Below are 14,682 nucleotides of genomic sequence, written 5' to 3' on the forward strand. Positions count from 1 at the left end.
ATTTGTTCCTGCTGCTTGGTCCCGGCCGCCTGGCTAGCTTATGCCCCAAAATAACCATACACAAATTGTATTCTTTTAATCTCTGCTTGGCTCATTAGTTTTCTTTATTAATTAACCAATGAAAGCAAAAGATAGATAGAAGACCAACCTACATCATTGTGCCAGAGAGATGGCTCATCAGGCAAGGATACTGCATCCTAGAACACTCGAATTTGATTGCCTTCTCCTACATTGGGTGGCCCACAATGGCGCATAACTCTAGCTCTAGAGTATCTGATAGCTCTGACATCTATGGGCATCCGCATCCATGGAGACACGCAGAAACACACACACACACACACACACACATGCATTCACACGCATGGACACACACACACACACAAAGAGTTAAAACTTAAAAAGAAATTTTTATTTAAAAATTAAAAGCAATGTGCTAACTCAGGTCAACTGTGAAACACCTCACAGGTCTCCTTGAAAAACCCATGGAGAAATAAAAACTTCAAAAGACAACTGAGGGCAAGGCAGTTAATTTTCTATATATAACCTGCCATCCACATAGTAAACAAGTTCAACAGAAAAATGATGATTTCATATTTTAATTTAAGGCACAGATTGTTCCCACCATGCCACAATTCGCAGCTCTGATGACAGCATATTGTTTATATTAAGGGATCATACCCATCACTGAATGATCAAATATTTATTGTCCTCCAACACATTGATCTCAAAAGGTTAATTATATCCTTTTCAGTACTAATCAGCACAAAGGGACTGACGGTGGCATAGCTATGGAACACAAGAATCTGGATACAGTAGAATATTGAGCCATCCTTGAACTTCATTCTTGAGTGGAAGATAACAATGTCCAAAATGTAGAAAACCACGAAGAAGCTCATGAGCAGCAGGATGGTCCGGGTGGCCCATAGCTCTGAAGATGCTTTTGGAGAGAGGCTGTTGCTGTGAAGATGCTGGGACAGCTTCTTGTGCCTGCACGGGAGAGTCAGCATGTACCCGCTGAAGCGGGCCATGAGACTAATAAGAAAGGCTTCCCTGGGGGCCAGCAGTGTAGAAAATGTACTTCAAATTACATAACTCATAGACAAAAGATACTAGAACTGGGTACCATATGTGTAGTTACATAAGATCAAAATGATTGTGGTCAAAATACACACTAAGAAGTGATTGCCAATAGCCTACAGGAGACACTCCTGGGTAGAAGACCAATGAGATGTGATAGGGAGATTTGTGCTTGAAATTTGCAACCAGGAGCTTCTGGGACTGAGATTGACAGCCTGGAAGACATACAACAGGCTGGTGGTACACAGGGAGAGACAGCTAAAAATTCTGTATGAGTAGACAAGGAATTTACATATAATGTTTTTATCCCCAACAGGAAATAAAAATGTCTGTAGCTATGAATGTGGTGCTGAGAAGCAATAAAACATGGATTAGGGCCTAGACATCAATGGGCAGGTCATCAATTACTTGGATGACATATTAGTTGACTCAAGTATAAATACTTTACAAAGAATTTTGATTATGCTTGCCTCTGTAGTAAAGTCTGCTTTGGTGAAGACAGAGGCAGTCTGGGGATGCAGTCTGAGGGCAGGATCACCCCTTCAGTTTGAGTACTGCTAAAGGTAAAGGAGCTCTCTAATGACTGGCACCCTGCTTCTCTGGTCTTCAGCAGTAACCCCTATATACGCCTCTGGGTTTTTATTATTAATACCAATTAGAATTCATACTGCAGGTGTTCCTCTTTCCCTGTCTTTCTTAACCGTCTAGACGAATTCTCTCACTATCTCTATATCTTGTTGTTATAGGTGCTTATGCATGGCCAAAACCCACTTTTTTGTGTAAGCTGCAATATTACACTCTGGTCACTGTCCTCTCACACAGGGACAAGAAAAGGCCAATGATATCCTTTTCAGTGCTGATGAACACAAAAGGACTGACTGAGGCATAGCTATGGCTCACAAGCAGCAGGATAAAGTAGAATATTGGATCATCTTTCAGCATATGCCATGAAAATACCATAAAGCTATCCAAAATACACATGAGCACAAAGAAGCACAAGAGCAGCAGGATGGTCCGGGTGGCCTTTTGCTCTGGTGATGCTTTTGGAGAAAATCTGGCGATGTGAAGATGCTGGACCTGCTTCTTGTGCCTGCACAGCAGAATCAGCATGTACCCGCTGGAGAGGAACATGATACCCATGACGAAAACATCCCTGAAGATGAACAATGTGAACATTATGTATATGATTGGGAAACTGAAATGTACAAGAGAGCAAGATTCAGTAACATACAGTAGGTGGTCTGAGGTCACATTAGGAGTCTTAACCATGGATATGAAAATGTAAGTGGAAAATGATGAATAGAAGGAACAAAGGGCAAACAAGGACCACAAGTTGTGACATGGGGATAATTTTCTTTTGAACTTTGCTAAATGGGAGTTTCTGGGGCTGAGAGTGATGGCCTGGAGCACACTCAGCAAGCAGGTGCCACAAACAGAGAGACCCCTCAAAAATCTGTATAAGAAGAAAAGAGATTTACATGTGATGTCATCCCATCCTTGATGAAACATGAAAATATCAGCAGCTATGATGCTCGCAACCAGCAGCAGCAGAAGGTGGATTACAGCCAAGAAGCCAATGGGCAAGTCAGTGAGTCTGGGCTTGTGCTCACTACTGAGTGTGAAGACACGGAAGAGGAGAAGGACACTGTTGCCTGAGATCCCAATGCTTATCTCAGAGAAGACAGTGTATCTAAAGTTAGTGTAAGTGTACAGGTTTCTGTTCTGACTCATCTTATGTGGTCAAGAAGCACAGAGTATACCTTGTGGGAAAAAGCAAGAGACCCCTCATCTCAGACAGCCTTGATTGTGAATCTTAACCAATGCTATCACCTTGGGAATACATGACCAGTTGAGCTCAGTTCATCCTTTTCCATTGGAATCCTCTACATCAGCTCACCCCAACATCAGAAGACACCCGTTGTCCCTGTTGTTCTAGTGCTTTCACAGTGTCGTGTTTCTCTGTCCTTTGTGAGGCTCCCTTGCACATGGGCATTCATGGAAACCAACAACTGTGCATCACAGCACACACTGCCGTCCCCACAGCTGCTGTGAGAGCGTCCCCATGAACTGTCCTGTTCACCCCTGCAGAGTTCTCATCATCGGGGACACAAGCAGCTGGTTGTGGTGAATTCGAACTAGGAAGATTGCAAAAACTAGAAATGCCACCTTCACAGGACAGAAATTACATGCGCTTGCCACGGACAGGGTCCTTTATTTCAGTTTCCTCTTTGTTCTGTTCCTTTACTACCAAATATTCTTAATAATGTTTTATTACAAATGTTGAGAATTGTGATCCCTAATAGACTACTTCAAATTCTCCCCGTGATGTGCCATTGTTTCAGAGTGTAGCTTTGAGGATTCTGAGGTTGAGTTCCAAACACCTCCTCTAGAAATGTGGACAGCCATGTTCCTGTGTCTGGAATACATCGTGCGTGACATGCAATGAAGTCTACACACCAGGCATGAAGTGTGTCCAGCACATGATGGTCTCTGTGCAGTGTTGGCTGATGGCTTTCTCATGTATGCCTTATGCGTGTAGTATTGGACAATGAAGGCAGCTCTGTTAATGACTGTTCACCTCCGTCCCTGCCTGAAATGAAAAAGACAGAAATGAGAGAAGAAAGTAAGGGCAATGTAATATCTGCACAAACCTCTACAGAGCTCCAATGTGCTTTCCTTTTTTGAATACTGGGGTTTCTCTCTTCACCTTGAACATTTTCAGTACTAGCAAGCTGTTGGTCGCAAACAACATTAGCCACACACAGGTTCTAATTTTTCCTTATTTAGTATGAGAATTCAGAGTGACTCTATGTGAATTCAAACAGAATACCATTACAGTACCATTTCATCATGTGGTTAAGAGAAAGGAAAAGCACGCAAGCCAACATGAAATGTTGTTTCTGACGTCATCTCTCCTCAAGTGAGTGCTGTTATTTCTCCAGACTCAAAGGACATGAGGCTAAAATTTCTACCAGGAATTTTGTGAAATGTTAGGCTGGCAGAATGTCTCTAATAGAATAAATGTGTTTGATTTCATGTAGCATCATCCATCCATAGCAGATGATGCAACCAACAAAGACATGTGTGGTGGTGCACGCTGGTGGGCTAGTTTTAAGAGGTAGAGACAGGAGGATCACAACATTAGACAGTGGACATGAAAACTTGATCCTGAGTCAATCCTAATATCTATGGGAACTAGAGAGTGAACCGACTCTACAATGTTTTTCTAGCACACATGAGAGCACTAACATTTTATAGTTTTTTCAGTGAGATGGCATTAAGAGAAATGTCATTGTAAAATTAAGGTTATCAGATGAAGCTATTGTATTATCATTTAGACTATGTGACCGTAGCAACTGACATTGAGGGAAAGAAAATATATTAAAATCTATAAACTTATGGATTTAAGAATTCATAATTGAGATGAATAATTGGTGAAAAAAATTTTGATATAAAAATTCTATAGTATCACAAGAAGAGTTAATCAATTTGCCTGATAAAGGGACTGGGTATTTTATATAGCAATAGTATTTTGGGTGAAGAGTTTTATTATATTATTTTCACTTAATTGTGAATGTTTCTATAACATATAAATGTATTTCTCAGGTCCCAGTCAATGGGGGAGAAGGGAAGGAGGAGAAATATCAATTGTCCCAAAGTAAAGAAAAGAAAAATAATTTTCTGTACACATATGTTATGTACAGATTGGATTCTGTTATGATGAACCTGGGGAAATCACAGTGAAGTGGAATAAAGGTTCCATGAGCCTCCAAGTGGTGACATGTAACACACTGTCACCAGTCCATGATAATCTCTGTAGACTTACAGAATAAATGCTGTGAGTGCAAGCATGTGTGTGTTTGTGTGTTGAAATACATGCAGTTCATGTTAAATAACGCATGCATTGAAACGCACTAGAAGACTAGCTTGAAGGAGCCGGGGAATGGCGCCGAGAATAAGAGCACTTATTGAGGAAGCAGAAGATCTGAGTGTAGATGTCAACACCCACATAAAAAGACTAAAAAGCCTAGCGTGGGAGCTGGAGAGAAGGGTCAGCAGTTAGGAGCACATACTGCTCTAGCAGAGAACACAGGATTAGTTCCCAGTATCTACATCAAGAAGCTTACAACTGCTTCTGACTTCATCTTCAGGGGATCTGATGCCCTACTGTGGACAACTGCACACATGTGAACACAGATGCACGTAATTAAAAATGAAAAAATATGGGCTGCAGAGACTGCTCAGAGTTCAATTTTCAGTAGCTACACTGAGGCTCACAACTGTCTAGAACTGAAGCGCCATTTGATCTGATGCCCACTTCTAATGTGCAGATGTACATGCAGACACAAATTCCATACACTTTAAAAACATACATAAGCAAAAATAAAAATCTAAAGAGAATCTTGCCTGAAACATACACTTTAGCTTTGGTAAGTAGCATGTTATTCCTTTGGAATACCCAGGTTTCCTTAGTTCTTTTTTGCCCATGAAAAGAAAGAGGAGAGAGAAGAGAGAAGAGACAGAAAGAGGCATGGGTGAGAGGAAACTTTATTCTTACACAAATATCTCATTTACTATCCAACCTCAAGTCCATTGTCACCAGAAACCACACCCCTGAAACCTTAAGCTCTTCAGAAAGCAAGGCAGGAGCTGAGGTATTGATCCTTCAGTGATAATATCAACATCTTGTCTTCAAGGAACCCTCTTTGAAACAACAAAAAGAGCTTTTCTGGAGGTGGAATTCCACAGCACCAAGACAAAGTTATCTTCCTTTCTACAAAGCACAGATCAAAGATGGGGACATGATTTCTTATAATAATGGGTACCAGATTGCCAGGGACACACAACTCACTCGAGTTACACACTACGTCCTCATTTTGAGGGACACACAATTGCATTCATTCAATATCTATGTCAAAGCATACATGGTGTCAAATTCTGAACATATTACACAGTAAGTCCTGCAAGGAAAGATGCAGCAGGCTTGGCTAATGTGCCACTGCTATAGAGATCATTCTCAGAATTGTGCACCCTTCAGGAAACAAGCTACAGGGCCTCTCGTAGCCTGTCCTACCTTCCCTTATCAGGCACTTCAGTTTACATCTGCCCTGCTCAGCATGGACTTTGTGGTCAGCAGAAACAACTGATAGTCTATGACCTAAGCAAGGTAATTTAAGAGGCACTTCTCAACATAGAACTTGAGAGGGAATATGATGAGATAGCTCTGGGAAGACTTCTTGTGTCATGCAAAGAGAAAGGGTTGGTGTTCTGAATATAAGACCTTATATAACAGAGAAATGATGGGGCTTTGTGAAATAGGTACCATGAAAGAGGCCACACTAGGGAAGAGAATGGAAAGGCTTAAAGGACAGAAGAGAAGAAAAAAACCACACCTGGATGAAGAAATGTCCAGAAGGATACTGAGCATTTCCAGCTAGAAACAGTTGTGAAGGCTTCAACTGCTCAGGGCAACAAAACTAGAATCCTCTCCCTGTAGTGCACAGAGCCTGGAACTCATGACTGTAGATACCGCATCATTCTAAATTTACCCAAATCACAGACAACGTGAGGTCAATGACATCATCACATAGGGCTCAAACCAGTGACCAGAGGTCAGGACAATGACATAAACTTGTGATCTGGAGGGAAGTGGAGATTGGAAGGGAAGGAAAAAACTTTGCAGTCCCTAGTGCATACTGGTTGCCTACTGCTTCCAGGGAGAAGACAATCAGGAGTAATGTCTGCTTCCTCCTCTATAGCTATATCATATATACAGCCCACCCATCATCTGGTGCCAAAAGCAAACAGAGCATGGTTTATGTCAGGGCTGAGGGATACCTTCCACCCTTATTTTTATGGAATATGCTCTTTATTTTGCCATCACATACAGCTCACCTCTGCTCTTTTTATCTAGATTTAAATCTTCTGATTTTGCCAGTGCTTTCCCTCTTTATCCTCTATGGCTAATTCCTGTCAACTAGCAACTGGTTCCACCTCCTGACTTCAGGTTTTCATTTAATTAACACAATCTCAGATTCACACTATGATCAAAATCCAGCAATGCACTCTTAGCATGTGGTCATTGTTCTCACCCCTGCTGTGAGACAATACAAAATGCATGGGGTGGTCTGGAAAGGAAAACTGCTCCTGCCTCCTACATGTGGGCTTAGGAAGAGGTGAGGCCAGTATCCTCTGTGTGTTGCACAGTTCGACCTGCAAAGCTGGAGCTCTACTAGAGAGATGGTTGGTGTATCAGGAGAGGCAAACCATCACCTAGAAGAATCCAGCTCTGTGTTCAGAGAGGCCATGAAGTAAATCAACATGAGTAATAGGATGAGCAAAATCCTAAGAAGTGACAGCTATTTCTGCAAAACTGCTGAAATTAGCCTTCACATTTGTTTTTGTAATTAAAATGATTATAGGTCTTCCCAGAGCTAAAGCCAGGAGCCAGAATGTTCACTAAGTGTTTGCATACTCCTCCAGAAACTGAGGTAGGGCAGCTTTCCCTTAGAGTGAGAGAGAGAACACTGCAGAGCCTGGCCACAGATGCCACTCTCAGCTCTGGGAAACTCACATGGGCTGCAGAAGAACCTGCCGTCCTGACCCTCCCCACACCGCAGTCACAGCTGAGACTGGCTTTCTCCCTACGTGGCTTTGCCCTCCTTGTCACATGCACTGTGAGTAACAGTAAAAGTACGGAGGTTTGAGTTTATCTCTAGAAAGATGCAGTTTGAAAAATATGAAAGCTATGCAAAGAGCAAAGGAAATGAATGAGATAGTCTGTCCCATCGGCTTCTCTGAAGAGAGGAAGGACCATGAATTTCCCCTAGCAGAGGAATTGGAAGTGGTTTTTATTTCAGTTCATAGAACATAAAGATTGATTCCACCAAGCTCTGCACTTACCAGTTCCTGGTTCCTCAGGGTCCAGAGAGATCATCATATTCTCTCTGTGCTGTATAGTTAGTTGTCTGCAGTTTCTCCATGGTCTCCTCCGCTGACATTTCTTAACTTCTAAAGTCTGGGCAGAGACCAACACCACCAGTTGGCAACTTTTGAAAGTGAACTGAGGAAGAAAAATATATGAAAAATCTTGATTATATACTGTCTATTAGTGAGACAATATTCTCTAAGAGTGGAAAATGGGGTGGGACTTATTTCAAAAGATCCTGGAAAATTTTTTAAATACCCTATCTACAGAAGTCACTTATAATACTCATATCTGGGATATGACAACCACACATGCTAAGAGGGTTTAATTGAAATGTAAAAAGAAAACATCAATTCCCTTATTTACATATTAAAAGTACACACATGAAACATGCATGCTGACACAGCTAGTCAATCTGAAATTTTACAATCAAAAAAGGAATACAGGCTTAAGATTAATGCAATGTAATTGGAAGATTCTAAATTACAGAGACAAACATCGTTCACTGCAAATCCCTCATTTGTACAGTACACAGTCCCCTGTGCTGAGGGGCTGCCAGAGCTCAGCATCTCCTGCAGATACTGAAAACCTCCCTGAGCCCACTGCTCTTCCTCTAAAGCCTGCCTGGGACCCGACCACCTTCTGAGTCTGCACGGTGTGCAGAGCCCTTACCCAGATGGACATGACAGGGGAATTCTCTGCCTGAGGAGATCCTCACAGGCTTGGGTTACTGGTGCCTTTAATGCCTCTCTGAAACCTGCAATTCTAATGCCTGTGTGTGACTAAGATCCCGTTGGGGCCCTGAAAACATGGCATCCCTGGTGGGAATTTTGTCTGTCTGTTAGTTTTACTCCATTGCATCCTAGAAAACATCAAACTGAGGTTGTGGGGCGGGTGCTGGGCTCAAACTTTCCTCATAAATTCCCACGACACATCTGTCAGAGGAGTGTGAGTGTCACATCACATAGGCGACCAAACTTGGCTCATTTTTAACTTCATACGTAATTGGTCTCTACCAATTTCAGACTTTTTGATTTCTCTGCATTAGGATGAGGGGTTTGGATGCTCCCATGAGTTGTGTGTGACTCTGAAATTCCCATACGTTTCCACTAAGCTCCTCGCATTTGCCATTCCATCTGACAGTCAGTGTCGGTGCTGCTCTGATGTGTGATTGTGGTGTCTCATTGTGTGTCTCATGCTCTTCTCCCAGGGGCATGAAGCAATACTAAACCTCTCCTTGCATATTTTACATATGTTTATTTGGGGATTTTTAATAATAATATTCTTTCTTTTTGTTTTTGGTGTTGTATCGTTGTGTGTTGGCCTGGACGCACTCCTGTCTCTCATGCTGTCTTGCTTTCACCGCCCTCCTGTTTCCGCTTCAGGGCTACAGACTTGAGCCACCAGGCCCCTCTGCTCACGTGTTTTATGCATCTTACTGCTGTGTGGTTTCTTTCTAGTCAACCACACTCTTGATATGTTAAAGGAACATCACCTTGCTAAACACCATTCCGTCGGGTAACATGCAGGCTGATCTGAACGCTGTGACTCACTCAAAGTGTACACAGGACATGGAACAGACCTCTGGTCTTTCTCTTCCCACTCAACTCTAGGTGTGAATGGGTGCCTCACACTTTTGCTGGGTGAAGTGTGCCTCTGAGTGTGTGCTAAGCAGTGTGAATTGTTTTACTGAGTGTATGTTCACCTGTGTGAAGTGTGCCTCTGACTGTGTAAGCTGTGTGAAATGTTTGGGTAAGTGTGTCCATCTGTGTGAAGGATGTTCTGAGTGTGTGTTGCGTTGTGTGATGTGTGCCTCTATGTGTTTTAAGTTATATGAACTGTGTCTAAGTGTGTTGGTCTGTATGAAGTGTGCTTCCCAGGGCGTTGATCATGTGAAGTATGCCTCACATGATAAACTTTGTTTATGACCCTTTATACTCTTTATGATCTCTCTTCCAATCCTACGTTTATCTAACAGTATGACCCATTTAGAAGTCTTTTATGTCAGAATCTGTCTAATTGTGAATCTGTAATTCTTTACTATCCATGAACATTATTTGTTTTGCAGTTTTAAATCACTAAGCATGTAAGAATCTAAGCTGTGACATTCACAGGTAAAAAACAGTTATTGCGGCTAGAGCCACTTGTGACTGAATCAGTTGTGCCTCTGAGCTGCAGAGTGACAGGCTGCTCTGAATGTTGGCTCCAACTGTCTCCAATTTCAAAATGGAGGATGTACAATTTTACACTAGCTCAGGGGCCACTAGGTAGGAGCCACACTCAGTACTTTAACTCTGAGACTGAGTGTGCAGCCCAGAAACTCTTTTCATCCAAGTTACAGACAAATCTGACAGGCAGAGCACTGTGCAGCCTGGAAACATCTTTCTGTATGGTGGCAGAAATCTGCCATGCACTCCTGCCTGCCTAAGCCTGATCCCACAGTCTGCCTAGGCGGCAAGCACAGGCATGCTCTCGGAGTACTTTCTTCCCTATTCAGTCCCATAAAAGCCATTGAAATGCTTTATAGCCAGAGTTCGCGCTGGCAGCACAACCCAGGAAGCTGCACTTTAAAATGCTGAGGCTGAGTCAGGAAAAATTCTCTGCAGCACACTCTAGCAAACCGCAAAAAGCTGTGTTAAACTCTCTCTCCGTTTTTTTAAAGCCCTCTCAGGTTTTTATGTGGATTTAGTCAATCACGTTGGGTGCCAATTTGTAGAAGGAACATGGGGCTGCGTTCCTGTTGCCCAGCTCCCAGCCACCTAGCTAGCTTATGCCGCAAACATACAAATTGTATTTTTTTAAACACTGCTTGGCTAATTAGTGTTCTTTATTAATTAACCAATAAAAGCAATAGATAGAAAGAAGACGAACCTACATCATTGTGCCAGAGAGATGGCTCATCAGGCAAGGATACTGCTTCCTAGAACACACAAATTAGATTGCCTTCTCCTACATTGGGTGGCCCACAATGAACCCATAACTCTAGCTCTAGAGTATATGATAACTCTGACAACTATGGACATCCACATCCATGTAGACACACAGAAACACACACATGCACTCACATGCACGCAAACACACACACACACACAAACACAAAGAGTTAAAAGTTAAAAAGAAATTTTTATTTAAAAATTAAAAGGAATGTGTTAACTCAGGTCAAGTGAGAATAACCTCACAGGTCTCCGTGAAAACCCCATGAAAAAATAAAAACTTCACATGATATCTGAGGGCGAGGCAGTTAATTTTCTTTATATAACCTGCCATCCACATATAGTAAACAGATTCAACATAAAATGATGACTTTATATTTTAATTTAAGGCACAGATTGTTCCCACCATGCCACAATTCACAGCTCTGATGACAGCATATTGTTTATATTAAGGGATCACACCCATCACTGAATAATCAAATATTTATTGTCCTCCCACACATTGATCTCAAAAACTTAATCATATGCTTTTCAGTACTAATCAGCACAAAAGGACTGACTGTGGCAAGCTATGGGACACAAGAATCTGGATACAGTAGAATATTGAGCCATCCTTGAACTTCATTCTTGAGTGGAAGATAACAATGTCCAAAATGTAGAAAACCACGAAGAAGCTCATGAGCAGCAGGATGGTCCGGGTGGCCCATAGCTCTGGAGATGCTGTTGGAGAGAGGCTGTTGCTGTGAAGATGCTGGGACAGCTTCTTGTCCCTGCACAGGAGAGTCAGCATGTACCCGCTGGAGAAGGCCATGAGACTAATAAGAAAGGCTTCCCCGAGGGGCAGCAGTGTAGAAAATGTACTTCAAATTACATAACTCTTAGATAAAAGATACTAGAATTGGGTACCATACGTGTAGTTACCCAAGGTCGACACTAAGAAGTGATTGCCAATGGACCTATAAGAGACACTCATGGATAGAAGAGCAATGAGATGGGATAGGCAGATTTGTGCTTGACCTTTCCTAAACAGGAGCTTCTGGGACTGAGGATGATAGCCTGGAGGACACTCAACAGGCTGGTGGTACACAGGAAGAGACCCCTAAAAATTCTGTACGAGTAAACAAGGAATTTACATATAATGTTCTTAATTCCACCAGAAAAAAAAAGTCTGTACCTATGTCTGCGGTGATCAGAAACAATAATATGTGGATTAGGGCCAAAAGATCAATGGGCAGGTCACCAATTACTTGGATGACATATTAGTTGACTCAAGTATAAATACTTTACAAAGAATTTTGATTATGCTTGCCTCTGTAGTAAAGTCTGCTTTGGTGAAGACAGAGGCAGTCTGGGGATGCAGTCTGAGGGCAGGATCACCCTTCAGTTTGAGTACTGCTAAAGGTAAAGGAGCTCTCTAATGACTGGCACCCTGCTTCTCTGGTCTTCAGCAGTAACCCCTATATACGCCTCTGGGTTTTTATTATTAATACCAATTAGAATTCATACTGCAGGTGTTCTTCTCTTTCCCTATCTTTCTTATCCATCTAGACGAATTCTCTGACTAACACCACAACCAGACTATTGAGTACCAGGACCCAAGGATCCTCCTATCTCTATATCCTGTTGTTATAGATGTTTATGCATGGCCAAAACTCACTTTTTTGTGTAAGCTGCGATATTACACTCTGGTCATTGTCCTCTCACACATAGACAAGAAAAGGCCAATGATATCCTTTTCAGTGCTGATGAACACAAAAGGACTGATTGAGGCATAGCTATGGCTCACAAGCAGCAGGATAAAGTAGAATATTGGATCATCTTTGAACATATGCCTTGAGAATATCATAATGCTATCCAAGATACACATGAGCACAAAGAAGCACAAGAGCAGCAGGATGGTCCGGGTGGCCCTTTGCTCTGGTGATGCTTTTGGAGAAAATCTGGCGATGTGAAGATGCTGGACCTGCTTCTTGTGCCTGCACAGCAGAATCAGCATGTACCCGCTGGAGAGAAACATGATACCCATAACAAAAACGTCCCTGAAGATGAACAATGTGGACATTATGTATTTCATTGGGACACTGAAATGTACAAGAGAGCAGGATTCAGTCATATAGAGTAGGTGGTCTGAGGTCACATTAGGAGTCTTAACCATGGATATGAAAAGGTAAGTGGAAAATGATGAATAGAAGGAACAAAGGGCAAACAAGGACCACAAGTTGTGACATGGGGATAATTTTCTTTTGAACTTTGCTAAATGGGAGTTTCTGGGGCTGAGAGTGATGGCCTGGAGCACACTCAGCAAGCAGGTGGCACAAACAGAGAGACCTCTCAAAAATCTGTATAAGAAGAAAAGAGATTTACATGTGATGTCATCCCATCCTTGATGAAACATGAAAATATCAGCAGCTATGATGCTCGCAAACAGCAGCAACAGAAGGTGGATTACAGCTAAGAAGCCAATGGGCAAGTCAGTGAGTCTGGGCTTGTGCTCACTACTGAATGCGAGGACGTGGAAGAGGAGAAGGACACTGTTGCCTGAGATTCCAATGCTTATCTCAGAGAAGACAGTGTATCTAAAGTTAGTGTAAGTGTACAGCTTTCTGTTCTGACTCATCTTATGTGGTCAAGAAGCACAGAGTAAACCTTGTGGGGGAAAAGCAAGATACCCCACATCTCAGACAGCCTTGATTGTGAATCTTAACCAATGATATTACCTTGGGAATACATGACCAGTTGAGCTTAGTTCATCCTTTTTCATTGGAATCCTCTACATCAGCTCACCCCAACCTCAGAAGACACCGTAGTCCCTGTTGTTCTAGTGCTTTCCCAGTGTCATATTTCTCTGTCCTTTGTGAGGCTCCCTTGCACATGGGCATTCATGGAAACCAACAGCTGTGCATCACAGCACACACTGCCGTCCCCACAGCTGCTGTGAGAGCGTCCCTATGAACTGTCCTGTTCTCCCCTGCAGAGTTCTCATCGTCGGGGACACAAGCAGCTGGTTGTGGTGAATTCGAACTAGGAAGATTGCAAAAACTAGAAATGCCACCTTCACAGGACATAACTCCCATGTGCTTGCCACAGACAGGGTCCTTTATTTCAGTTTCCTCTTTGTTCTGTTCCTTTACTACCAAATATTCTTAATAATGTTTTATTACAAATGTTGAGAATTGTGATCCCTAATAGACTACTTCAAATTCTCCCCGTGATGTGCCATTGTTTCAGAGTGTAGCTTTGAGGATTCTGAGGCTGAGTTCCATACACCTCCTCTAGAAATGTGGACAGCCATGTTCCTGTGTCTGGAATACATCGTGCGTGACATGCAATGAAGTCTACACACCAGGCATGAAGTGTGTCCAGCACATGATGGTCTCTGTGCAGTGTTGGCTGATGGCTTTCTCATGTATGCCTTATGCGTGTAGTATTGGACAATGAAGGCAGCTCTGTTAATGACTGTTCAGCTCCGTCCTGCCTGAAATGAAAAGGACAGAAATGAGAGAAGAAAGTAAGGGCAATGTAACATCTGCACAAACCTCTACAGAACTCCAATGTGCTTTCCTTCTTTCAATCCTGGGGTTTCTCTCTTCACCTTGACCATTTTCAGTACTAGCAAGCTGTTGGTTGCAAACAACATTAGCCACACACAGGCTCTAATTTTTCCTTATTTAGTATGAGAATTCAGAGTGACTCTATGTAAATTCAAACAGAACTACCATTACAGTAGCATTCCTTCATGTGGTT

General features: G+C 42.3%; 2 pseudogenes; both read right to left on the minus strand.

The window, feature by feature from the left end:
- Window positions 1–692: 692 nt before the first annotated feature.
- LOC142855328 (vomeronasal type-1 receptor 92-like) lies at window positions 693–2,217 on the minus strand (annotated as a pseudogene).
- A 9,197-nt stretch (window positions 2,218–11,414) lies between these two features.
- Window positions 11,415–13,000, minus strand: LOC142855329 (vomeronasal type-1 receptor 44-like; annotated as a pseudogene).
- Window positions 13,001–14,682: the final 1,682 nt, after the last annotated feature.

Source organism: Microtus pennsylvanicus, chromosome 8 (genome assembly GCF_037038515.1).
Source record: "Microtus pennsylvanicus isolate mMicPen1 chromosome 8, mMicPen1.hap1, whole genome shotgun sequence".
NCBI classification, from domain to species: domain Eukaryota; kingdom Metazoa; phylum Chordata; class Mammalia; order Rodentia; family Cricetidae; genus Microtus; species Microtus pennsylvanicus.